At 37.1% G+C, this 26,663-nt stretch overlaps 1 protein-coding gene and 1 non-coding gene across 28 annotated transcripts in view; one reads left to right on the forward strand and one right to left on the reverse strand.

Annotated features, from left to right (window-relative positions):
* The window catches only part of KCNT2 (potassium sodium-activated channel subfamily T member 2), a 414,242-nt gene that overhangs the window by 299,575 nt on the left and 88,004 nt on the right, over window positions 1-26,663 (reverse strand). For 2 of the 27 annotated variants that reach the window (XM_059998592.1, XM_059998619.1), the window contains one exon: window positions 25,799-25,877. The exons of 21 other annotated variants lie outside the window; for them this stretch is intronic. The gene's annotated coding sequence lies outside the window, so the exon portion shown is untranslated. Of the gene's footprint in view, window positions 1-13,872; window positions 14,778-14,813; window positions 16,348-20,196; window positions 21,864-25,798; window positions 26,586-26,663 lie in introns of those variants that run through there. 4 more of the 27 variants (XM_059998601.1, XM_059998643.1, XM_059998635.1 and 1 more) reach the window with 4 other exon arrangements.
* LOC132416282 (U6 spliceosomal RNA) lies at window positions 3,230-3,334 on the forward strand. The gene has a single exon (XR_009517532.1). It is a non-coding gene; the product is annotated as a U6 spliceosomal RNA (small nuclear RNA).

Here is a 26,663-nt window from a genome sequence, read left to right on the forward strand (position 1 = left end):
AATGCATTTCCTATGTTGAAGTCCCTTTTTAAGGGTAGCTGAATTTTACTCTCAACATTATAGCTATAATTCAATGCTGTTGTTGGGATGAAAGGATCACACTCTTAATTATCTTAAGTCCCAGAGAAAGAGCGCATGCTTTAACAAATGTTATAATCCCTCCAGAAAAACACTTCATTCTCCCTCTAACCACTGCGAAAAACAATCCCCTGATATCGGGTGTCATCCAATGTTCTGAACATCTGAGGATGCAAGAGGAAACAGACTGAAATTGCAGAAAGAAAAATTAAATTATACATATAACTGCAAGTCAGGGACCATATTTGGGAAAAAAAAAAAAACCTCTATTTTAAACTCCATTTGCCAATTTTCCAATCCAATTCCCCTTAAAAGGGAAGCTAGATAAAGTAAAATCACTCAAGTGAAAATTACGTAATGAAAGTCACTATGAATTCAATTTTCCTGTTTATATGTTTGTGAAAATAGCAGCACTGAACATCAACCTACCAACAGACAGCAACAAAACTTTGAACACCTAAGTTCCATGAGCATAGAATGGTGCCAAGTGGAAGCAGCATATTTATGTGACTGAATAGTAGTTGTTGTTGTTCAGTTCTATAACCATGGAGTATGATCACCTCTGTTAAAAATTACAGTCCAGGGATTCCCTGGTGGCGCAGTGGTTGAGAGTCCGCCTGCCGACGCAGGGGACGTGGGTTCGTGCCCCGGTCCGGGAGGATCCCACATGCCGCGGAGCGGCTGGGCCCGTGGGCCGTGGCCGCTGGGCCTGCGTGTCCAGAGCCTGTGCTCCGCAACGGGAGAGGCCACAGCAGTGAGAGGCCCACATGCCACAAAAGAAAAAACAAAACACTACAGTCCATCCCCTAGCTAGTACATAGGGGAAATGTTGCTAATCCTCTTCTTCATTACTTCGTCTATAAAATAGAAATAATATCTACTTCATAGTGTTGGTAACTGGATTAAGTGAGATAAAGTACCAAGTGTCTAGCATCTAATCATCACTCGAAAGTGTTATGTCTTCTTCCCTAAGTAATATATTGAATTGAACATATAAGACAAAAAAAAATTAAGATATTTAATAATCAGTATTTTGAATACACTAAAGCAAAAAACATCAGTTAAAAATGAAATGAATTGTGTTCAGAACCCAACAACATATTCTGCTGTACTTCAGGGGTCAGCAAACAATAGCTCAGAAGCCAAATCTCGCCCACTGCCTGTTTTTTTTTATAACCTGTGAACAAAGCATGTTTTTTATATTTTTAAATGTCTGGAATAAATTCAAAGAAGAAGAATATTTCATGGCATATGAAACTCAAATTTCAATGTCCATAAATAAAGTTTTATTTCAGCTCAAACATGTTCATTCATCTACATATTGTGTACAGATGCTCTTTAAGTTACAACAGCAGAGTTGACTACTTGTAAAAGAGTCCTTACGGCCTACAGGGCCTAGACTAATTACGGTAATATCTGGTCCTTTCCATAGGAAAAATTTGCTGATTCCTGTTCTAGCAAGCAGAATATCCTATCTTCTGCCATAACCTATTTTGTTACATTTTAGCAAGACCTTTAAGAGACTCACTTTTTGATTATAGAGGATTTGTTTTAATTATCTGATAATACACCCTGGACTTTTAACTAATCCATATCCTATGAGATGAGATGATGTCAGGACACTAAAAAAAATGATTATTGAGGGCTTCCCTGGTGGCGCTATGGTTGAGAGTCCACCTGCCGATGCAGGGGACACGGGTTCGTGCCCCGTTCCGGGGGGATCCCACACGCCGCGGAGCGGCTGGGCCTGTGAGCCATGGCCGCTGAGCCTGCGCGTCTGGAGCCTGTGCTCCGCAACAGGAGAGGCCGCAACAGTGAGAGGCCCGCGTACCGCAAAAAAAGAAAAAAATGCTCATTGAATGGAGATAAGGATGAAAATTGGGTAGAGGACAAAGCCCGGAGAAAGACTTTTCACAACATTCTTGTACAGTCATTGATTATTAATATATGTAAATATGTTACCTATTCAAAGTATATGCTTATTTTTTAAGAGAGGAGATGATCAAACCCTTTAAGCACAATGATTTCCTCTGTCAAATTAAGAAAAAATTGTGTATAGTTTTTATAAAAGGAAGAAATATAACATTTATAATTTTAAAAATCAAGATTTAAAAGGCTTAAATAACTAACTCACTTACACTGAGTTAAAATCTACCTAACGTATTCTATTAAAAAAATATAGTTTCTAAGGTGCACTTTTTAATCTAATTAGAATTTCTTAATTACCATCTATGAATTGAACCAAATATGCATTACCCTTCCAAAGACATAGCCACAAAGTGATATTGTCTTTTCAAGACAAGGAAAAGGAGCAACTTCCATTTGATTTTGTATATAAAACTTCATAACATCTGATTTATGTATGTAAAACTTCAGAGATCATTGATTTGGAGTAAACATGTAGGCATTTTCATAGAACTCTGCCTAACATATAGAATACTGGATACAGGAGTCAGAGGTCTAACATAAGTCTGGAATATCTGGAAGTGGTTGGAGGAGACTAAATTCCAGGCAACTTTCTAGGGTTCTCCCTTCTTCTTACATAATCTTCCTTCTGAGTTATCAACCTGCTCAGCCTCAAAGAAATGGGAATTAGGAACAAATAACTTAGTTGAGAAAGAATCATGAACATGTCCATGGAACTTAGAAGTTGGGAGGTATTTTCAAGTCCGTTATTTCATTCCCTCAACCATTCAACGAAAATACATAAATTTATTGAGTGCCTACGATGGGTAAGGCACCCAGCTTGAGAGTGGAGAGAAAACAATGAACAAGAGAGACATGGTCCTCCTCCTGAAGACAATGAACAAGAGGTTCTGTTAAAGGATGATGGATACTGGGCTTCCCTGGTGGCGCAGTGGTTGAGAGTCCGCCTGCCGATGCAGGGGACACGGGTTCGTGCCCTGGTCCGGGAAGATCCCACATGCCCCAGAGCGGCTGGGCCCGTGAGCCATGGCTGTCGGGCCGGCGAGTCCGGAGCCTGTGCTCCGCAACGGGAGAGGCCACAGCAGTGAGAGGCCCGCGTACCGCAAAAAAAAAAAAAAAAAAGAAAAAGGATGATGGATACTGAAGATGCTGGCATATGTGTTATAAGAGGAGAGTTAAGGAAACATATAGAAGGAGGATTTAACCTGGTCCAGAGTTCAGAATGCTCACTTAGGCATCAGATCTACCAGAATTGGAACCATGCAGAGAAGATAAGCATGGTCCCTGTGCAAAGATGACAGAGTTCCACAAAGCCGAGAAAATAACCAAGGAATAGAGATCCGAAGGGTCAGAAAGAAAAAAGCTGGTAGAACACCAAGGAACAAAGTGAAAACAGAAATAAATACTGTGAGATATTTTGTATTGTTATAAATTGATAATATAACTATTTAGCTAACATGTAAGCAAACCATTCATTTAAAATATAGTGGTAGTGGTCTTGAAAGCTATTGACTTACAATTCTTCAAGGGAATTCACTAGAGTTAAGCTTCATGCATAAGAAATTTGGTTCATGATTTAATTTGTAACTTCCAAACAATTATATTTGATATGTAGATAATTATCCCATCTGTCTCTCAGCAATATCTTAGAGAATTAACATTTTAACATACTGCAATTGTGAGGATTCTGAAATCAGAAGACTAAAGTTTAATCTCAGCAAAATGTCTTGTGTACATCTCACAAGGGATTATCAATCAGAAGTTTCTTCTGGTATAACCACAGAAAGATAAATTTTGTCAGATTGAATAGCAATTAAAACATCACACTACCATCTTAATACTCTCAAAGGTAAATCTGTGAAAGTAAGAATATAATGAAAAAGAAAATATTGCGAGACAAAAGGAGTCCAGACAAAAACGAAACTTAATTTTTAAAAACTGTAAAGTACATTTAACTTACGTTTTTTTAATCTTTTTTTTTTGCGGTACGCGGGCCTCTCACTGTTGTGGCTTCCCCCGCTGCGGAGCACAGGCTCCGGACGCGCAGGCCCAGCGGCCATGGCCCACGGGCCCAGACGCTCCATGGCATGTGAGATCCTCCCGGACCGGGGCACGAACCCGTGTCCCCTGCATCGGCAGGCAGACTCTCAACCACTGTGCCACCAGGGAAGCCCTGTTTTTTTAATCTTTAAGGAACCATTCCATAGTGGAAAAATGGACATCTCCAAGACTTCGTATAAAGTGAGAAAAAGAAATGTACAAAATAGACTATATAATCACTAGCATTTGTATAAAGATGAAAAAAAGAAATATGTATATATATATATCCTTCCAAATTTGTAGAATGTTTCTTGAACCATATACCAGAAACAAAGGACCAGCTAAACTGCTTGTCTTTGGAAATGCAAACTGGGAGGGGGTGGGGGGGAGGAGGGAGAATTTTCATTCTATTTCTTCTATTCCTGTTTGCACAGTTTTAAAATGTTAAACCATGTGAATGTATTACATATTAAAAATTATTTTTGAAAAATTATATAAATTTTTATAATTATATATAATATATATTATATAATTTTAATTATAACATATAATATATATTATACAACTTTAATTATGTACAAATATTTATACATATATATTTCAAGTTCTAATAACCCTCTTCCCAAACTAACAGAAGTGTTTTAATTATAAATGGGGTTACAATTATAAACGTAAAAGGGCATCTTGGGGAATTTTAGATTTAGAATTTTAGATTTCCAAATTTATTTGGAAATAAATTTGCCTAATACATCTCTAGTCTGGAAGTGAACTGCTGGATGTCAGAAACTCTCTGATGGTTTGAACACTTTTTTGATATGATTCCATATTCTCACTGAGTAGTCTTTTCTTCCTAATTTGTTTTCAGACATAAAATTCACTGGAAAAAGAATGCCCTAAGCAGTGTTAAAACACATCAGCAGGCCTGGCACTTTTATGTCTCATTATACATGATCAAATTTGTTTTGTAATACAAATAATGTCTCCTGTGAGATTAAACAGTGAAATTTTTCTCAGGATGTGAGCAGTTGAGGAAAAAACTTTGGAATAAAAACTGACCACAAAATAAGAAGAGTGGGTTTAACTCTGAAATTTATGAAATGTTTTCCTGGACAAGAGGAAGAGAAAAAAATCAATCCTCATTTCATTCTTAGCAAAAGATTAAAAAAAAAAAAAGCCCAGTGGACTTCTCAAAGAAGCCTAGCAGGCTTGGAAAACATGATTTGGTTCAAATATATTTCTGTTTTCTCCAAACATGCCAAAAGTTACTAGCAGGAATTACAATTCCTGTGAATTATGAGATATTTCCCACAATCCTAATCCCAAAAACAACCATTAAAAAAATTGTCTAGGTTTGGATTTTTACTTTCACCAGAGGTTTTTGGAAAGCAAAAAAGGCGGCTTTGGGAGACAAGCAGGGTATAATGATGCAGTGACTGTAATATTAAAAAGAAAGCAAGGGAAGAATAAAGCCACCTCCATATGTTAGCTCTGATCTTCACCAGGACCATGAGAGGAACCACCTGGACTGAGGGGAAGAGGGACAGAAAAGTGGTACCAGAGTATAAGCAGAGCCATGACCTTGGGGAAACAGTCTGACTGGGAAGCTGCTAATATCATGAGGGACCAAAGAGAAACCTGGGAGCAAGACTGCACTCCACTTGGCTTTTTTCTTTTAGTGATTGTATTGTGATATAATTCTCATAGCACAAAATTTACCTACTTAAAGTATACAATTCAGTGGTTTCTAGTATATTAGCAGAGTTCTGCAATCATCACCAAACCTAATTTTAGAATATTTTCAGCCCCCCGAAGAAACCCTATACCCATCCACCATGAGCAATGTCTCTACATCCCACTCCCAACCCACCCCAGACCCTGGCAAAGACTAATCTATCGATACTTTGTGTTTTTATAGATTTGCCTATTCTGAATATTTCATATGAATGGGCCACACAATATGCAATCTTTTGTGACTGGCTCCTTTCATTTAGCATAATATTTTCAAGGTTCATCCATGTTGTACCTTGTACAAGTACTTAATACCTTCATATTGCTGAACAGTATTCTTTGGGTAGATATATCACATTGCACTTACCCATTCATCTATTAATGGGCACATAGCTTGTTTCTATTTGGGGGCTATTATGAATAAAGCTACTATAAACACCCACGTACAAGTTTTTGCATGAACGCATGTTCCCATTTCTCTTGAGTGTACACCTAGGATTCCTGGGTCATACGGTAAATCTGTGTTTCACCTTTTCAGAAATTGCCAGACTGCTTTCCAACGCAGCTGCACAAGTTTACACGCCCACCAGCAATATATGAGGGCACTGATGTAGGTGGAAAGGAGGTTCTCACTGTGGTTTTGATTTCCATGCCCATGATGGCTGTAATGCTATCTTTTCTTATGCTTCTTGGCCAATTTGTATACATTCTTTGCAGAAATGCCTATTCAGATCCTTTGCCCATTTTTAAAAACTGGGTTATTTGTCCTTTGATTATTGAGTTGTAAAAGTTGTGCATATATTGTAGATTATAAATATCTAGAATATCTGATATATGTTTTGGGAATATTTTCTTCTATTCCATGGATTATCTTTTCACTTTATCGATGGTGACCTTTGAAACACACAATTATTTAATTTACTAAGGTAAATTTATTTTTTTTTCTTTTGTCGCTTGTACTCCTGATATCATACCATGTGTCGTTATTATAGAGGAAACTATATATCTTCTGAGAGGGGAGCCTAATGAGCTACTTGCCATCTCTGGGCCATATGGGCCTTCCAGTGATAGCAGCCAACAATGTGACATTTATATTATCAACAGATGGACATCTTCCCATAACTCTGAGTGTTTTCCAAGTCACCTCTGCTTGTACCCTGTGGCCACAGTTCAGAACATTCATCAGTCTCTGAAATAGAACATTGGTGATAATTCCTAAGGGTCATGACATAGTACAGAAGGAAAACTCTATACATCAGGGTCGAGTGAGTGATGAAATCTCCCATTCGTAACAAAGCTGGTTATTACTATGTTGAAACAGAAGAAAAACAAACAAATCTGAACACACAGATAGAGTTCCCAAGAAACGGAACAAGTAAAATGGAGAAAAAAATTTTAAACTTTATCAAAGAAAACTGTACTGAAGTAAAGGAAACTCAAATCTATGGCAACTTACGGCACACTGTGCACCACAAAAATATTGATAGTAAAGCTAAGATATTCTGGTAAAGTTACTAAACTTCATAGAAAAAGAGTTGTATATATACTCCCTAAGTACAAGAAGGGGGAGATAGGTGTATTAAACTGTTCTGAGATTTCTTCCAGAAAATAATCTCTGAAAGCACAGCAGTATCACCAGTATTAAGCATCAAAGAATAACAAAGTATATATCCACGCACTTTGGCCTTCCAGGAGAAGGACAACATGCCTTCTCAAGCATGCAAGAAGCTAAAGAAAACAATACTCGTTGGACTGTCTTGGGAAGAGAATAGTAATATTTAATGAAATCTTTGCATTTAAGAGATGAATCAAAATAAAAATTCAGGATGGGAGATGCTGTAAGTACTACTGATAAGATAATTGTACCCCTAAATAAAGTAGTAAGCTTAAACAATTATTAAAATCATGATGGTAGAATGGAACGTGAATATTAGAAACCTTGACATTGCAAAAAAAATTGTTTTGAAGAAACAAAATCGGGAGGTGAAAGTGCAAAGCAGTGCAATGATATTTATTTCCTCATCCTTCATTGGACAGACAACAGATGTGCAAACTTGAAACACAATGTTATTACATTTTAGAAGACATTTAAAATCTAATACCTCTTCTTGTAAAGAAAGGTTTGCTTCAAGTTCAGCAATACCTTCAATTTCACTTAAATTTCTTCGTATTTATAAATTCTCAATAATTCTGATTTCAGAAAAAAATAACTTAGTATCTTTCATTTTAAAATGTTTTATAGATAGCATGATTTCACTTCAGTAAAATTTTCTCTCGTCCTTTCCCCATCCATCCATCCATCCATCTTTCTACCTATAGCTACATCTATATCTGTATATAGAAATGTCTAAAATTATCATATGATAATGTTATTTCTGAGTGGTTGAGTGAGTTTCCTTATTTCCATTTCTCTGTATTATCTTTATATCTTAAATAAACATGTATAATTTATACAAAAACAATACAGCTATTTTTTTAAAACATTATTATTAAAAATTTGTCATTTCATAATGTAACATATTAAAAGTAAACTCCAGTCTGGTAGAGCCCAAGGAAAAGTATTTTAAGGTAGCACTTCTCAAATTTTAAAACAGATACAAATCAACTAGGAATCTCATAAAATGCAGGTTCTAATTCAGTAGGTCTGGACTGGGTCCAAATTTTCAGCATTTCTAGTAACGGCCCAAGGCCATCCACTGAGCAATAGATTTTAAGGAATTTCATGGAGTTGCTCATTAAATAAGCAGAACTTTTATATGCCATGAAAATGAGTATATGAGGGGAATTAGAGAAAACAATAGTAACTAATAAATAAAAATACTAAAAACCTATTCTTGGCATTGAACTTCTACAGTAAGTCACTTAAGGAAGATCTGTTTTCATAGTTTTTTAAAATATTATTTTACCCAATCAAATGAGCAGAAGATCTAAATAGACATTTCTCCAAAGAAGACATACAGATGGCTAAAAAGGACATAAAAAGATGCTCAACATCACTAATTGTTAATGAAATGTAAATCAAAACTGCAGTGAGGTACCACCTCACACATGTCAGAATAGCCATCATCAAAAAATCTACAAACAATAAATGCTGGAGAGGGTGTGGAGAAAGGGAACCCTTTTGCACTGTTGGTGGGAATGTAAATTGGTACAGCCACTATGGAGAACAGTATGGAGGTTCCTTAAAAACCTAGAAATAGAACTACCATATGATCCAGCAATTCCACTCCTGGGCATATACCCAGAGAAAACCATAATTCTAAAGGATACATGTACCCCAATGTTCATTGCGGCACTATTTACAATAGCCAGGTCATGGAAGCAACCTAAATGTCCATCAACAGATGAATGAATAAAGAAGATGTGGTACATATATACAATGGAATATTACCCATAAAAAAGAACAAAATAATGCCATTTGCAGCAACATGGATGGACCTGGAGACTGTCATGCTGAGTGAAGTCGGACACAGAAAGACAAATATCATATGATATCGCTGCTATGTGGAACCTACAAAAGGGGACAAATGAACTTATCTACAAAACAGAAACAGAGTTACGGATGTAGAAGGCAAGCTTGTGGTTGCCAGGGGGTGGGTGAGGGGAGGGATAAATTGTTACTACTATATATAGAATAGATGACTAATTTGTAATTTTGAAAGTTCATTTTCTTCCATTTTTCTCAATTGTGACTCCATTTTTTTACACATGAACTCTAGGTGAAATACTATATGGGAAAATTCATTGGAGAAAAGAAATAATTATTCTGCAGGAAATAGGCCCCATGCCAGAGAGTGAGAACTGTCTAAGGAGTAAAACCTATAAAAATTATACACAATTTTATTATGTGACTTGAAGCATCATGTCACAAACCCCAAATATTCTATCTATAATTTGAAATAAATCCTTCTAAATCTCTGGCAATATACAAAAATCCTAGACCTATGTTTCCCAAATAGCCTCCAAATCTGTTAGGGAATTTGTTTAAAATGGACATTCAGGGGCTGGGGCACCAGGCACCAAATATGGGCTTTCAACAAGTGATGCATACTAAAAACTGAGAACATGAACATGTAAGTCTACTACTTAGATTCATTCGAGTATTTATTTTTTATTGCTAGCTGAAAGCAGAGTTTAATTGGATAAGGCCTGGGTATTCTGGTAGAGGTTAAGCTAAACAGCAAGTTATAAAAGTCATCATAGGGCTTCCCTGGTGGCGCAGTGTTTGAGAGTCTGCCTGCCGATGCAGGGGACACGGGTTCGTGCCCTGGTCCGGGAAGATCCCACATGCCGCGGAGCTGCTGGGTCTGTGATCCATGGCCGCTAAGCCTGCGCGTCCGGAGCCTGTGCTCCGCAACAGGAGAGGCCACAACAGTGAGAGGCCCACGTACCACAAAAAAAAAAAAAAAAAAATAGTCATCATAAACCTTTGCAAGAAGGAAGAAGTTCAGTAGGAAACCTCGTGGGCCCTGACACCTGAATATTCTTAGCAGAAAGCAGATGAGCCAGAAAGAGGACAAAGTGGCAAAGAAATATAGATGAGAAGGCCCCAAAGACAGACCTCATGTTCTCACAGATGTTCTAAGACTAGCCTGGTTCTTTCTTTAGTCAAACAAACTAGAGCTAGAAATGGTCTTCCGTTCCGTCCCACTGGTTTACAAATGAAGAGACTGAGAACCCACAAAGTTAAATGGTTGTGCTAATCTAGTGTCATAAAGATGTAAACAAAACCCAGGTCTCCATCTCCTTTTAGCTATACCTCTAAGATATACCACTTGATTTCTCAGAAGTCTATTTTCTCAATAGATACAGAAGAAAATATATTTATAAGTATATCCTTTAAAATCAGTTAATGCCTCTAGTGTATATTCTCTATCTGTTCAAAATCTTTCTTAGGAGTATAGGACTATATATATATTATAATATATTATACTGTCATATAATATATGTTTATATATGTTATATATATATTATGACATATATATACTATCATATAACATACATGTTATTTTATAATTATATAATAGAACATATTATATATATGTATGTTATTTCTAAATACATGGTTCCGAAAATAAGAGATAACAAAAGAATGGTGATAGGATAGGCATAATAATAATAATATTCTTGCTGCCGCTATGTGAATTTCAGTATCCCTCTCTGCTCCTTAATTCTCTTCCTTGAAAACCATAACTTTATAACTCTAAGGACTAAGCAAAATAATCACAACCCCAATTATGAAATATACTCCAACCATATGTTTCTTCCTATAAGCTCCACATCAGGATGATTTTTTACTGAACTTTTAATACATTTTAGCCTATCACTGGATAGTTATAAAAAAATTTTGATACCTTACATTTTTTGAGTATTCAATAGAAATCAACAGCTTGTCTCAAATTCAATCCCACTCCCATATGCTTATTATCATCTTAAAGGGGAATAAAAGCATTGCTCAAATAGACTAAATTTCAAAATGTATGTACTTTCTCAGCAGGAGTGAGAGAAAAAAAATTTTAACTCAAAGATTCTGGCAAAATCATTTGGAAAATCAAACATTTGGATTGTCTAGATTCCTCTTAAGTGTTTTGCTTCCAGTACCATGTGTAAGAAAAAACACAAAATGAAGATTGGTTATTTTAAACATCACACATTTTGTGATCACTCTGTCAGAAAAATGTGGATTTTTATATTATATATAATTTCTGTTAGATATACTATTATACTAAAAGATTCAAAATCAAGGAAATAACTTCAGCCTTGTAGTCTTTCGACATCACCACTTATGTTAACATATAGGACCTCATTTAGGATTTTGAATGTAGACCACATTTATATTTTATCCAAGTACACAGGCTTAAAAACAAACACAAGATCACGTGTACAAGTTCTAAAATAAATCAGCCAGCAGACACCAGATCTGCTCTGTTTCTCACTTCTATTCCCTTTCCCCTTAGTTATCATGGAAACCTCTGTTTGCTTCAGGTAGATACTTCTGTTCTCAGAACCAGAGGCTTGGGGACAGTAAAAGGAAAAACAACCAAAACCAAAACCAAAAAACATGTTAGGAAGAAGAGGGATTGTTGAGAGTAAATTCAAGTTGACCTCATGGGACAACTATGTTCCTAATGAAATTTTTTTTTCCTACATACAAACAACTGTTCACATTCACATATTTATCATTCGTGAGTTCAGATACTTGCAGAAGTTATGCCAGACCATGCTCTCTCAGTTCAAGGTGTGTGTTTTTACAGCACTGCCCCTTGGGGCGGGAGTCACTGAAAAAAGTGGGTGGGCTCATCAGGGCCTCCAGGAGACATGTCGAGCTTAGAAGTTCCCTGTTCTTACCTCTTCCAGGACTGAACACTTAGATATTGATGGGGATGTACTCATGCTTAAACACCCTCTGAGATCATTCCATTTATTTTAAATCCATAACTTCTGTTGAATTATTTTCACCAGATTGTAACACAAAAGCACTGAGCAATAAGGGCTGTTTTTGTTTGGATTTGAGGGACAGAACAGATGTTCAATTGTTTGCATAAACAGTGGAACTAGAGGGAACAGGAGAGCTGGTACATGACAGGTACACGTGGGGCTTTGGAGATTTTGAAGATGGGAGAACAATTTTAAAAGGAGAGGGATTCTGAAGTGCAGAGAGAGAATTACAGAATTGAACTCTGACTACTTTGCTATTTCAGTTAGATCGTGGTGACTGCAGTATTTTGTAAGCTAAGGACATGAAAGTTAGAATCATGTAAAATTAAAATGCAGGCGTTCTTTAAAAGGTACTTTCTTCTATGCCCCAGAGAGATATCTTCTAAATCATCCATGAAAGATGAACACCAGCATTGGAAGTCAGACTTAGTGTTAGGGAACCCAATTCCTTCATAAGGATGAAGTCCATTCCTAAATACGAGATAATTCTTCCTCTATGTGTTTTCCTGCAACTTTTTACTCTCTTAGTGTTGCCCTGAATCATGACCAAAAAAAAAAAGTTTCCTGGGCTTCTCTGGTGGCGCAGTGGTTGAGAGTCTGCCTGCCGATGCAGGGGACACGGGTTCGTGCCCTGGTCCGGGAAGATCCCACATGCCCCAGAGCGGCTGGGCCCGTGAGCCATGGCCGCTAAGCCCGCGCGTCCAGAGCCTGTTGCTCCGCAATGGGAGAGGCCACAACAGTGAGAGGCCCGCGCACCGCAAAAAAAAAAAAAAAACAAAACAGAAATAAGTTTCCTTCTTCAATTACATTCATTTAAAGAACATCCACTGTAAGCTACATTTAGTGCTAGGTAAAAAGGCTACCACATCAAGTTAAATAAACATGGTGGTCACTTCCCTGAGAAGCTTAAATATCTCCAGGCATCTGAACATAGATAGATCTCATACACACTCTCCACCCTTGCATTTTAATTCAGAGAGTGTCACCCTTCTACCTGCCCTGGTTGGTATCCTTTGTGAATTGGTGCACCTATAACTAACCACAACATGTGAGACGAATTTTGAGGAGTCCATAATGCAGTAGGAATCCAGGCACTATTACTAGATTAAAAGTCATGTGATTTGGGATTCAGAAGTATTTATAAACACGATGAACCTCAAACTCTTGCCAATTCTTCTGTTCTTCCTATCCTTGTCTATCAAGTCACCACAGTACTTGCCTACCCAATTCCAACCCCACCCTAGAATCAGAATAAAATAGGTTAAAAAAAAAAAAGAGAAAGCAAGATAGATATTTTTATGCCAATGAGAAACAAAGATACCATACACTAATTCTAAAACAACACTCCCCAATTCTCTCCACAGCTGTGCCCACCCCTACATTATATTTGTTCCTAAAAACAGGAATTACTGACTGTTCTATCATTAAAATCATGAGTTTTTTCACTTTCTGGGTGTCTCTGTATTAGATCATAAATACTTCATAGTACTGTTTTAGAAAGACAAATAAAGATGACATAAAAAATCTTTTTTCTACAAAATTCTAACAGTATTTGCATCATAATTTTGATTATGATTTAACCAAAACATAGCAAATATCACCCTACACCATTTCTTACGGAATATAATGATCTCGGTGTACATTCCCACCAAACTTTATCACCTGTAGCAGGCAGCTTGGTGTTAATTAACAGTCATGACGTAATTTTTCATGGTCCCTGTGGATATTCTCCTCTCACAAAGTTTATGATTCAACATTATCTCTGTGTAGAAAAAAAAAATGGTAGGCTGATAAGAAAAATGACAATCTGACCCAGTACATACAGGGAATGTATTAATTAAAAGCAAAGTAATTCCATTCTGCTTAGCAGAGCCCCACCTAATCACATCAAAGTGATGAGAAATACACAAAAAGAAAAAAAAACTTTTTAAAAATTATAAAATCACTCAAAAGTGAGGAGTGGGTAAAAAAAAGTTCTTATTTGTGAACAAGAGCAGGTAATTTACTTAAGAAAATCAGTTTTCTGGTTATCTACCTTCTTTTAAATGAAAACATACATCATTCACTATTTTAAAGCACATCTTTTGTTCCCTAGGAAATCAAACTTCTTTATCAAAGAATACGTTTCAGGACTGGTTCAAGATGGTGGAGTAGAAGGACATGCTCTCACTCCCTCTTTAGAGAACACCAGAATCACAACTAACTGCTGAATAATCATCAATAGGAAGACACTGGAATTCACCAAAAAAGATACCCCACATGCAAAGACAAAGGAGAAGCTGCAATGAGATGGTAGGAGGGGCACAATCACAATAAAATCAAATCCCATAACTGCTGGGTGGGTGACACACAAACTGGAGAAGTTCATCCACTGGAGTGAAGGTTCTGAGCCCCAGGTCAGGCTTCTCAACCTGGGGGTCTGGCAACGGGAGGAGGAATTCCTAGAGAATCAGACTATGAAGGTTAGCAGGATTTGATTGCAGGACTTCGACAGGACTGAAGGAAACAGAGACTCCACTCTTGGAGGGCACACACAAAGTAGTGTGCACATTGGGACCCAGAGGAAGGAGCAATGACCCCACAGGAGACTGAACCAGACCTACCTGCTAGTGTTAGAGGGTTTCCAGCAGAGGTGGGGGGCAGCTGTGCCTCACCGTGAGAACAAGGACACTGGCAGCAGAAGTTCTGAGAAGTACTCCTTGGCGTCAGCCCTCCCAGAGGCCACCATTAGCCCCACCAAAGAGCCCAGGTAGGCTCCTGTGTCGGGTCACCTCAAGCCAAACAACCAAAAGGGAGGGAACCCAGCCCCACCCATCAGTAGACAAGTGTATTAAAGTTTTACTGAGCTCTGCCCACCAGATCAAAAGCCAGCCCTACACACCACCAGTCCCTCCGATCAGGAAACTTCCACAAACCTCTTAGATAGCCTCATCCACCAGAGGGCAGACAGCAGAAGCAAGAACTACAATCCTGCAGCCTGTGGAGCAAAAACCACATTCACAGAAAGACAGACAAGATGAAAAGGTAGAGAGCTATGTACCAGATGAAGGAACAAGATAAAACCCAAGAAAAAAAACTAAATGAAATGGAGATAGGCAACCTTCCAGAAAAAGAATTCAGAATAATGATAGTGAAGATGATCCAGGACGTCGGAAAAAGAATGGAGGCAAAGATCAAGAAGATGCAAGAAATATTTAACAAAGATCTAGAAGATTTAAAGAACAAACAGAGATGAACAATACAATAACTGAAATGAAAAATACACTAGAAGGAATCAATAGCAGAATAACTGAGGCAGAAGAACGGATAAGTGATCTGGAAGACAGAATGGTGGAATTCACTGCTGTGGAACAGAATAAAGAAAAATGAATGAAAAGAAATGAAGACAGCCTAAGAGACCTCTGGAACAATATTAAACTCAACAACATTCGTATAATAGGGGACCCAGAAGGAGAAGAGAGAGAGAAAGGACCCAAGAAAATAGTTGATGAGATTATAGTCGAAAACTTCCCTAACATGGGAAAGGAAATAGCCACCCAAATCCAGGAAGCTCAGAGAGTCTCATACAGGATAAACCCAAGGAGAAACACACCAAGACACATAGTAATCAAATTGGCAAAAATTAAAGACAAATAAAAATTATTGAAAGCAGCAAGGGAAAAACGACAGATTACATACAAGGGAACTCCCATAAGGTTAACAGCTGATTTCTCAGCAGAAACTACAAGCCAGAAGGGAATGGCATGATATACTTAAAGTGATGAAAGGTTAGAAGCTACAATCAAGATTACTCTACCAGGCAAGGATCTCATTCAGATTCGACAGAGAAATAAAAAGCTTTACAGACAAGCAAAAGCTAAGAGAATTTAGCACCAACAAATCAGCTCTACAACAAATACTAAAGTAACTTCTCTAAATGGGAAACACAAGAAAAGAAAAGGACCTACAAAAACAAACCCAAAACAATTAAGAAAACGGTAATAGGAACACACGTATTGATAATTGCCTTAAATGTGAATGGAGTAAATGCTCCAAGCAAAAGACACAGGCTTGCTGAATGGATACAAAAACAAGACCCATATATATGCTGTCTACAAGAGACCCACTTCACACCTAGGGACACATACAGACTGAAAGTGAGCAGATGGAAAAAGATATTCCATGCAAATGGAAATCAAAAGAAAGCTGGAGTAGCAATACTCATATCAGATAAAATAGACTTTAAAATAAAGAATGTTACAAGAGACAAGGAAGGACACTACATAATCCAAGAAGAAGACATAACAATTATAAATATATATGCAACCAACATAGGAGCACCTCAATACATAAGGCAACTGCTAACAGCTCAAAAAGAGGAAATCGACAGTAACACAACAATAGTGGGGGACTTCACAACTCACTTACACCAATGAACAGATCATCGAAACAGAAAATTAATAAGGAAACACAAGCTTTAAACGACACAACAGACCAGATAGATTTGATTGATATTTATAGGACATTCCATCCAAAAACAGCAGATTACACTTTCTTCTCAAGTGCGCATGGAATATTCTCCAGGATACATCACATCTTGGATCACAAAACAAGTCTCAGTCAATTTAAGAAAATTGAAATCATATCAAGCATCTTTTCTTATCACAATGTTATGAGAGTAAAAATCAATTACAGGAAAAAAAACATAAGAAACACAAACACATGGAGGCTAAACAATATGTTACTAAATAACCAAGAGAACACTGAAGAAATCAAAGAGCATATCAAAGAATACCTAGAGACAAATGACAATGGAAACACGATGATCCAAAACCTATGGGATGCAGCAAAAGCAGTTCTAAGAAGGAAGTTTATAGCTATACAAGCCTACCTCAGGAAACAAGAAAAATCTCAAATAAACAATCTAACCTTACACCTAAAGGAACTAGAGAAAGAAGAACAAACAAAACCCAAAGTTAGCAGAAGGAAAGAAATCATAAAGATCAGAGCAGAAATAAATGAAATAGAAACAAAGAAAACAATAGCACAGATCAATAAAACTAAAAGCTGGTTCTTTGAGAAGATAAACAAAATTGATAAACCATTAGCCGGACTCATCAAGAAAAAGAGGGAGAGGACTCAAATCAATAAAATTAGAAATGAAAAAGGAGAAGTTACAACAGACAGCACAGAAATATAAAGCATCCTAAGAGACTACTACACACAACTCTATGCAATAAAATGGACAACCTGGAAGAAATGGACAAATTCTTAGAAAGGTATAACCTTCCAAGACTGAACCAGGAAGAAATAGAAAATATGAACAGACCAATCACAAGTAATGAAATTGAAACTGTGACTGAAAATCTTCCAACAAACAAAAGTCCAGGACCAGATGGCTTCACAGGTGAATTCTATCAAACATTTAAAGAAGAGCTAACACCCATCCTTCTCAAACTCTTCCAAACAATTGCAGGGGAAGGAAAACTCCCAAACTCATTCTATGAGGCCACCATCAACCTGATACCAAAACCAGACAAAGATACTACAAAAAAAAGAAAATTACAAGCCAGTATCACTGATGAATATAGATGCAAAATTCCTCAACAAAAGACTAGCAAACAGAATTCAACAACACATTAAAAGGATCATACACCATGATCCAGTGGGATTTATCCCAGGGATGCAAGGATTCTTCAGTATATGCAAATTAACCAATGTGATACACCATATTAACAAATTAAAGAATAAAAACCATATGATCATCTCACTAGATGCAGAAAAGGCTTCTGACAAAATTCAACACCGATTTATGATAAAAACTCTCCAGAAAGTGGGAAAAGAGGGAACCTACTTCAACATAATAAAGGCCATATACAAAAAACCCACAGCAAACACCATTCTCAATGGTGAAAAACTGAGAGCATTTCCTCTAAGATCAGGAACAATACAAGGATGTCCACACTCACCACTATTATTCAACATAGTTTTGGAAGTCCTAGCCACAGCAATCAGAGAAGAAAAAGGAATACAATTTGGAAAAGAAGAAGTAAAACTGTCACTGTTTGCAGATGACATGATACTATACATAGAGAATCCTAAAGATGCCACCAGAATACTAGAGCTAATCAATGAATTTGGTAAAGTTGCAGGATACAAAATTAATGCACAGAAATCTCTTGCATTCCTATACACTAGTAAACAAATGGGACCTAATGAAACTTCAAAGCTTTTGCACAGAAAAGGAAACCAAAAACAAGACGAAAAGACAGCCTTCAGAATGGGAGAAAATATTTGCAAACATATCATCAGACAAAGAATTAATCTCCAAAATATATAAACAGCTCATGCAGCTCAATATTAAAGAAACAAACAATCCAATCAAAAATGGGCAGAAGACATAAATAGACAATTCTCCAAAGAAGACATACAGATGGCCAAGAAGCACATGAAAAGCTGCTCAACATCACGAATTACTAAAGAAATGCAAATCAAAACTACAATGAGGTATCACCTCACACCAGTTAGAATGGGCATCATTAAGAAATCTACAGGGCTTCCCTGGTGGCACAGTGGTTGAGAGTCCGCCTGCCGATGCAGAGGACATGGGTTTGTGCCCCAGTCCAGGAGCATCCCACATACCATGGAGCGGCTAGGCCCGTGAGCCATGGACGCTGAGCCTGTGCATCCGGAGCCTGTGCTCCACAACAGGAGAGGCCACAACAGCAAGAGGCCAGTGTAAAAAAGGGAACCCTCTTGCACTGTTGGTAGGAATGTAAATTGATACAGCCACTATGGAGAACAGTATGGAGGTTCCTTAAAAAACTAAAAACAGAATTACCATATGACCCAGCAATCCCACTGCTGGGCATATAGCCAGAGAAAACTATAATTCAAAAAGACACATGCACCCCAATGTTCACTGCAGCACTATTTACAATAGCCAGGTCATGGAAGCAACTTAAATGCCCATCAACAGATGAATGGATAAAGAAGATATGGTACATATATACAATGGACTATTACTCAGCCATAAAAAGGAACAAAATTGTGTCATTTGTAGAGATGTGGATGCATCTAGAGACTGTCATACAGAGTGAAGTAAGTCAGAAAGAGAAAAACAAATATCGCATATTAACGCATATATGTGGAACCTAGAAAATGGTACAGATGAACCAGTTTGCAGAGTAGAAATTGAGACACTGAAGTAGAGAAAAAACCTATGGACACCAAGGGGGGAAAGCGTCGGGGGGAGTGGTGGTGTGATTAATTGGGAGATTGTGATTGACATGTATACATTGATGTGTATAAAATGGATGACTAATAAGAACCTGCTGTATAAAAAAATAAATAAAATTAAATGAAAAAAAAAAAGAATACCTTTCAGAATTATTAAGAAAAAGCAATGAGATCTAATTATTCTTACCTGGAGAGATGTGAGAGATTGCACACTCTGACAGGGAATGCTCTATAATATGTTACCTCACTGTTTTCAGCAAAATGTTACAAATTAGCATCCTGGTAAAGTGGGGGATGTCTAATACTTTCCACAAAGCACTCTTTAACCGCAAGCTGATATTGTAATAGAGTGAGTGATTAACTTTTATTTCTAATTAGAAAATAACATGATACAATGAAACCGAAGACATTTCTTCAGTAACTGTAGTCTCCTATGCATTGCCAAAGAAATTATATATGCAACTCTCATATACCATAGGAAAATGTGCATAAAGGTCAAATTGAATCAAATGGTGAAATCTATTAAAAATCGACCTCCAATTTAACAAGGAAGATCATAAAGTAAGGATATTATATCTGTATTATTATTTTATAATTTTTAAATTTGCCTTAACTTGTGTGGGGTTTTTTTCTTTCTTTTTTTCTCCTTCTTCTCCCTTCCTTTTTTTTTTTTTTTTTGGTTTTTGTTTTGCCCTGCAGCTGTTGCAGGAAAATGGGAGCAATTCTATTCCCACAACCAGTGCAACAAGCCAAGTAATATGTACTTACCAGAATCTCTAATGTCTTTGGGGACCTGGTCAATGATTTTCCAGGAAATAGAACGAAAACAAATAGGCTATGAACTAAGAGGAAGAAGACAAAATGCTGAATTAAATAAGCTCACAACCAATCTCTTATCCTTGCCTTTTGTTCAAGTATTTTTCTCATGGTTTTCTATTTGCTTCTCTTTTTACACAGTCAAAATGTGTTTTCTTTCAGAGTCGAAATTTATTTTTAATTATTTTGTGAAAATCCAGTAAAACTGAAATATATTCACCGAATCAAATGTACCAGCTTCTGAATTTCTTTTTAGTATGCATAGAAAATTTAGTTATAAATCTCTAATTCTAACACACAGGTTTATATACAGTTTTATGAAAAGGTGATAATACATGGTTATTCTTCTTAATGCAAATAATATCTTCAGAGGGACATTTATTTGAAATACACATAAAGAAAAGCCATGCCTAAATAAAAACTAAAGATGTAAACAATAGTTGTTTTACTTGGGGAAAAAAATTCACTGAATATTCTCCTTAAATTGATCACATCTAAAGAAGAGCTTTTTAAGATCACCTGAAGGTGAAGTGTCTTTTCAACAATTCTTATTTACATATAAAATCTAATTTTAATATAGGTCATAGTAAATAAGTGGAATGTTTTTGTGATTTAATATTATTATATATGTGTGTGCGTGTGTGTATATATATTTGTTAAACTTGGCAATAAATACAAAAGGACATATTTCCATGCTGTTAAAAACTACCTGAAAACATCATATTTTGTGCCTGCACAGAAATTCATCCCATAAATATACATATTCTATAAATTAGTAAACCATTCCTCCAATTTTGAATAGTTAGCTTGTTTCCAGTATCACACTATTAAAACAAACTGTGAATAATAAGCATCTTTATGTGCTAGGTTCTTGCTGCATTCCAGAGGACATTCCCAGAAGTGGATTTACTTGTTCAAAAAGTATCAACATTTCAAGGCTCTTCATAAATATTACCAAGTCATTTTGCAAAGAGTTGTACAAATCTACATTCCCACTAGGAATGTAAGAAAGTTTTACTACATCCTCTTCCATATTAAATAGTATAATTGTAAAAAGCACTGCTAAACATGACATCTAACTTTAATGTGCATTTCTCAGCTTAGTGGTGATGTATTTTTTTCTGTGGTTGGTATTTATTTAGATATCATCTTTTCTGGATTTTATTACCTAATTCTTTGTAAAATATCCTCCCCCGAAAATTATAATACAGTACTTAATTCATTGCTGTATTTTTCCAGTGTATTATTTGCCTTTTGATTTGTGTGCGTGTGTGTGTGTGTGTGTGTGTGTGTGTGTGTGTGTGTGTGTGTGTGTGTGTTTACACATGGGACACTTTAAATCAAATTTATCATTTTTTTTCTTAAAGAAACTGGTTCTACCGTCTTTTTTTAACCATTAAGAAGCTTTCCTCCATTCAAATATTTGGTAAGTATTTAATCAATTTCTCTTTTACTTTTTTTACTAACTTTTTAATGTTACTCTTTTTTATTAATTCCTTTAAAAATATTAGGTGCTGGACTTCCCTGATGGCTCAGTGGTTGAGAGTCCGCCTGCCGATTCAGGGGACACGGGTTCGTGCCCCGGTCCGGGAAAATCCCACATGCCGTGGAGCGGCTAGGCCCGTGAGCCATGGCCGCTGGGCCTGTGCATCTGGAGCCTGTGCTCCGCAACGGGAGAGGCCACGACAGTGAGAGGCCCGCATACCGCAAAAAAAAAAAAAAAAAAAAAAAAATATATATATATATATATATATATATATATATATATATATATATATATATATATATATAAATAGCTGCTTACTATGCATAAAGAAAACACAGTTTCAACTTGGCATAAAGCAATACTGAACAAAATCTGATACAGCCCCTGGGCTCATGCAGCTTAAAATCTCACTCAAGAGGCAGCTATTACTGAAAGGAAGGCTCGAGCTGAGATGTAAAAGATCTGACCATGGCTAAATTTGTTGAGGGGATGGTGAAGCAGAAAAATTATCTTATGCTAAAGCAATGTGGTGTGAATTCTGATACAATAAAATAAGAACAATGTAGCTGAACATGGGTGTGAGGAGAGAATGGAGTCAGAGATAAAGCTGGAGAGAGAGGTAAGGCAGCATTACAAGCCTGTTAAGATTTCTGGTCTTTATCCTAAGAAGAATGGAAAGAATGGAAACATTTTTAGTGTTGTAAAGACAAATACAAATTAAAAATAAGAGGCTTAATTCTCCCTGTTGAAAATAAAGAGATTTCCCCAACCTCCTTTTCCTTTGAGCATTTCCTTAAAAAAATCTGTACTTGTAAATACTTTGCTCTTCTGAAGTGATAGAAATCCTTTCGAAAACTAGGTCAGCCTCTTGTGGGCTTTACAGACCTCGGACTGTCATTCTTTCTCAAGGACCTGGGAGCAATCTCTCTGAGATGTGAACATCAAGGGAGATAGCCCCTGTCTCTCAGTTTCTGTAGTAGGACAGCAGTCTATCTTCAGGACTTCAAGTTGCAAAACAACTTCCTGTAATAAAGACCTGGGAAGTTAGTTTGGCTGTCCTCTGGGTAAAGCCATTTAGTTAACACAGATGGTCACTCCAATTACCAAGTAAAGTTAAGATGAACTGTGTGTGACAAATGGTGCTGTCAAGTCCTTTTACTTGAGGATGAGTTATTGTTTATCTTGAGAACATGTAAGTGATGGGTTGTATCTGCTTGGCTATATCAGAGGATGAGGTTTCTCTTTTTTCTGTCACCTAGTGGGGTGCCTGTGATGTGTCTCAAGTTCCAGTCTCAGGCTTACTCAATGATAAAAGTGTTTTCTTTCTCTCCTCCCTTCATGGAGAAATTTTCTGAACTGGAAGAAGACTGTGTTTTTAATCATTTTCCCCCAACAGTATGAAGGGAGGGAAAATACACTTAGTTTTTATATTTCAAAATGATCTCTTTGGCTGTAAAGAAGAAAATGGGATAGAGGAAAGGAAGTCTAACCCAAATAATAAACATTGTGGAGGAGAAATGGGAGAAGCTTGGAATAAGATGGGGATGGTAAAGGAGAGAAGTGGATGTATTCACAGATATCTCACATACAAGAGCAATAGGATCTGATAATGAATATGATATAATGGTTAGAGGAGTAAAGATAACTCCTAAATTATTTTATAACAATATAGATAGTGCAAGAAATATGGCCACAGATACATGGGCATTTCCCTTGGTTGGGGAAATACTGAATTTGAGGTGACTAAAAAAATGTCAAATGAAAATATAAAGTTAACCATTGCATAATTTATTTTGAATTATATTTTAGTGAGTGAAGTAAGGTTCTAATTACTTTTTATTCCTTTTTTCTTTTTTTCTGAATAGCTAATTACCTCCAGGGCAAGTTCTATTTTAGCTTGGTCCCATGCACAAAGTCCTCTCTTGACAAATGCAAACAAATAAAACAAAACCAAGAACCTGAGAACCCAAGAAGAATATTATTTCCTTCACACCAGGTATTCTTCCTTTCAATTTAACTAGACTCCACCACCTAAATCTAATGCAGAATCTTTGCTTCAAACTCATTCATGCTCTCCACCTACCATCAGTGTAGAGAATTAATATAAAAGGGTAGGCATTTGATTCTTTAAGACACCGTCCCAGTATTTGAGCTTTCCAACCTCTAGGACTTAGGCTTCAAACCATGATTATTCTTTGCCTTCAGCGTTGGGCCCTTCCCAACAGTTGACAAGAATCTAAGGACTTTAACCTATATCCTATTCATCAGCCTCCCAATTGCCCAGGAAATTAAGGCGGCGTTAGGAATATGAGGAAAAGAGAAAGCATTTTTTGTTAGCATTATTCTTTCTGAGGGAACAATTTTCCTCCCAGTGCCCCCCAACCTGGCCCCCACCATTCCTTTTCTAATCACAGCCAGTGAAGGAAAAGATAATTTGGGTCAAGAGATCACTAAAGACCCTTACCGCCAAGGGGAGTGGGACGGCTGCCTGTGGGTCCAATTTCATTGGGTTCAAACAAAGGAAGAAATGACCTTCCAGAAAGAGAAAATTAATCAAATAGCAAAGGACACATTTACCTGAATAGAGCAGCTTGAATGATTTCATAGGTAATCTGGTATCAAAATTGGTGGCCTTTAAATGTTAAATTGCAGAGTTTAGACTGTGTCCTTTGGACTATAAAAAAGTCATGGGGGTGAACAATAAAAGTTGTCTTGATGAGACATGACACGATCCAAGAAATTTTTATGAGCAGGAGTATGGCAACAGTGTGCAAGATTAATCAAATGGGATGGAGCAGGAAACCAATGTCTTAAGAGGCTTATTTCAAGACCAGATGTGAAGTCGTAAAGAGGCAGGTTAACATGGTGAAAGTAGGAATGGAAAAAAGAAAAATTGTACAAAATCTACATGGAAACTCACCTACAGTTTCACAGTGAAAAAGCTATTTTTATGGTTTCATCCTCTTCTAGTCCCAAAGGACAAATAGCTATCTACAGGACATTTCCTTAAAGATAAGAAGTAAATCTTATACCGTTACCATAGCTAAATGTGGTCGGTGAATGCCACACAGAGAAGTCAACTTAATAGGGTACCTCTTACAGGAAAAGTAGAAGATGTACGTAAATAATCAGATTTAGCACTTTGTTCTATTAAAAGATATATTTTAAAGTGAGAAAAATTTTATAGGTTTTGAATATATATTTAAAATGTATGAGACAATACTTTGCAACATGAATAAATATACGTAAGGTCTACAGGCAAAAATACACACTAAAATGTATAAATAAACACATAAATAAGTAGTACATAAAAATAGCCTCGGGGTTCATATAACATCTAATTAAGAAAGGTAGTGATTAATCAATACACTTAAGCAAAAACTTACTGGCTGAATATTAACTGCAAAATTAAATATGAATTCCTCAATTTAGAGTAAATCAATCATAAAACAGTTCAGTCTACTCATTCATATCTCTCACTCCTCCTCTCCATGAACATCAGTGTTTTAATTAAGCTACTCTAGACTAAGCACCATTTCTGGAACATAACTCACTTTTGCATGCCCTCTTCCATCCACCTGGAATGCCTTCTTTTCTTTAATTTTCTTTTTTAAATTTTTATTTTATACTGCAGTATAGTTGATTTACAACGCTGTGTCAGTTTCAGGTGTACAGCAAAGTGATTTAGTTATACGTATACATATATCCACTCTTTTTCAGGTTCTTTTCCCATATAGGTTATTACAGAATACTGAGTAGAGTTCCCTGTGCCTTCTTGACAGTGTAACCTCCTGGAAATCCCCTTATCTGTCAAAAGCAAAACTCAAATGTCCCCTCTCCCCTGACATCTTATCTTGTGATGACATAGTTTGTAAGTCTCTGCGTGATGAGATCGAATCTTTAATGCTACTGGCATAAACCTAGGACTTTCCACGTTTTTCTACAATCTTTACAAAGAGGATTGATGATGCTTGAGATTCACCGGGAAGGGAGAGCAGACGGGTCCAGGGAAGGTAGACTGCACACCCCTGGAAAGATATGTCTTCTTGTGTCATGAGGTGTACTCACCAGGGCCAGGTCTAAGAACCTGAGGAACTCTCTTGTGTGATGGCTTCTACCTTATCCCTGAAGTGGGAAGCTAGGCCTTCTGTCAAGAAAAAAAAGAATGTAGTGAAGAAGCACTCCTGAGCAGAGTGGAGAGCATCTCACTGAGCCTGCATGGGAACGGGACATCAGGGAACAGCACAGGAACCGCAGGGCAGCACAAATCTCCGACTCTCCCCCAGTACTTGAGCCTTCCTCCCCCCAGAACTTTGATCTCATTTAGGAAAACTCGATGCCTTGAGCCTTGGGTTCCAGTTTATCGGATCATGGTTTTCTTCACAATCCTCAGCAGTTCTGATATTCGAGCATTGAAGGCATCGCCTCTCAAAACAAAAACAACCACCTTGAAACTTGCTCCCTCCTTAGACTAGGTTAAGAAGTCCTTCTCTGTTCTCTCTTAATACCCAGGACTAATTTCGATCTGCATTTACCACAAATTAAAATGCCTGCTTTATGTTGTAGCATGACGGGCTTCTTTTCTTTCCTCTCCAGAGTCTGACACAACTGAAGCAAGTAGTAAATGTTGGTTGAATGCAGGCCAGAAAGACCCTATGCTAGGAATGTAAAGACAGAGTTCTGGGCTCAAAGAGCTCATAGCATGTAGAGTCAAATCTATGGATGTGTTCCCTTGTGATAATTTTCTATCCATTTAAAGAAATGATAATCCAGGGCAAAGGGGCAGAAATCACTGAGTAGATTAAGAAGCTAAGTATAAAACAAAAGTCCAGCTTCCCTGGTGCCGCAGTGGTTGAGGGTCCGCCTGCTGATGCAGGGGACGCGGGTTCGTGCCCGGTCCGGAAGGATCCCACAGGCCGCGGAGCGGCTGGGC

Source organism: Delphinus delphis, chromosome 1, assembly GCF_949987515.2.
Source record: "Delphinus delphis chromosome 1, mDelDel1.2, whole genome shotgun sequence".
Taxonomy (NCBI): Eukaryota; Metazoa; Chordata; class Mammalia; order Artiodactyla; family Delphinidae; genus Delphinus; species Delphinus delphis.